This window comes from Oryx dammah, unplaced genomic scaffold, assembly GCF_014754425.2.
Source record: "Oryx dammah isolate SB20612 unplaced genomic scaffold, SCBI_Odam_1.1 HiC_scaffold_14, whole genome shotgun sequence".
NCBI classification, from domain to species: domain Eukaryota; kingdom Metazoa; phylum Chordata; class Mammalia; order Artiodactyla; family Bovidae; genus Oryx; species Oryx dammah.
In genome coordinates this window covers 772,708-774,485 of record NW_024070198.1, presented here as the reverse complement: position 1 = coordinate 774,485, position 1,778 = coordinate 772,708, and the positions used below count along the sequence as shown (strand labels likewise).

Here is a 1,778-nt window from a genome sequence, read left to right as displayed (position 1 = left end):
TATTTTCATTTACCAACAAAATTTATAATTTTTTAAACCATAAGTAGTATTAAAGTCACTAAGTTTACTTACTTTTTTGTAGATCCTGCAAAATGCTAAATTTTTAATTCCATACCAGAAAATAAGAATATTGTTATTTTGAAAACTTTTAACTTCTGCCTTTATATTTCAGGAAGTAAGTTAAAGATTAGAAAACCTTCATTTTCTTCCCGCCAGTTACTAGTAACATTTTACATTGTTCCATAAGATAATTGGTGTTGACCTAAAAGAAATTTAGTTTATTGCAGCTGTATTTCTCAGAACATAACTATATTGGTTGTTTTCAATCCTGTTTCTATTTACTATTATATAGGCACTATTTGGAGGGATGCATAATTTGAGGTCATTACTGGGTCTGCAATGTAACTAGAAAAGACTATGTTAGATTTATGAAGCATTGGGAACTCGGGAGGGACTGTTGACCAGAGCTCCTTGGTTGCCTTCCACATGGCATCATCACGAGGCTTAGGCTTCTTATAGCATGGTGGCTAAGTGATAACAGGGGGCAGCCAAAAGCAAAAGTTTCAGGAAGGCAAGTTCCAGTGTGCAGGTGTTAGCAAGCCTTTGAATGCATCATGGTGGTTGATGATCCATCAGAAAAAGTTAAACCCAGAATAAATACAAAAACGTGTACCCAGTGGGAAACAACAGGAGTCCACTCCAGCAGGGAGAAGCTTGTGATTACTAACATGGTTTAAAATCGAAGGAGAGGTGATAACAGAAAGCAGGCCAACCCTTAGTTGATTTTATCATTATTTTTAAATTCTCTATAGACAAAGTCTGCATTCTAGGGCAGATGGCCCCCATCTATAAAAGGCATGAATATTAGATGCATAGTTCCTTTGGGGCAGCCAAAGTAGCAGTCTACCACAGAGTGAGAGGTTATTTTAAGGCAACTGATTAAATACAGGAAATAAAGGAGAACAATAAGCCAAAATTTACAGTGAAGAGTTTCAAGCCTGAATATCTTAGGATACAGCTTGCTTCTCAGAAACCAAATAACAATAATACTAAAGCTAGGAACTGTGCTAGTAAAATAAGATGTGTTTGGTGTAAGTGATGATAAAATATACAGGTAGAAAATTCCCAAATGTAATTGAAAATATGTCTAACTTATGTTAGGAGGGAATATGAGTTACCTGCATGAGATACTAAAGCATGGAGAGAATGACATAAAGGAAAGTGAAGCACTGCAGTGGTGCTCACATTTAAAAGCTAGTAGGTGGAACATGAATCAGGAAAAATGACTTTGTGAGAAGGATGTAGAATGAAGAAAAAGATCCCAAAGATGGAGAGGAAAATCGCTCAGTTGTGTCCAACTCTTTGCTACCCCATGGACTGTAGCCTACCAGGCTTCTCAGTCCATGGGATTTTCTAGGCAAGAGTACTGGAGTGGGTTGCCATTTCCCTCTCCAGGGGATCTTCCTGACCCAGGGATCGAACCTGGGTCTCCTGCACTGTAGGCAGATGCTTTACCCACTGAGCCACCAGGGAAGCCCAAAGTTTCAAAAAGTAGACGATTGTAAACTGGACTAAATTCTAGGGAGATTAACAATAGTGATAGCCACAAACAGGCCAATTATCTTAAGTACGGCATATTCCTTCCAACAGAATATTTCAGTTGAATAGTGTAGAATAATAAGATTGCAAAAGTTATGGAGGAGGAATAATGACAATTTAATAATAGTACCTGGCATATGAGTGATCACTACATAATTTGTACTCCATGTTCAAGGTCA

General features: G+C 37.6%; 1 non-coding gene across 1 annotated transcript; it reads right to left on the bottom strand.

Moving 5' to 3' along the window:
- Nucleotides 1-1,460: 1,460 nt before the first annotated feature.
- On the bottom strand, nucleotides 1,461-1,533 carry TRNAC-ACA. The gene has a single exon. It is a non-coding gene; the product is annotated as a tRNA-Cys (tRNA).
- Nucleotides 1,534-1,778: the final 245 nt, after the last annotated feature.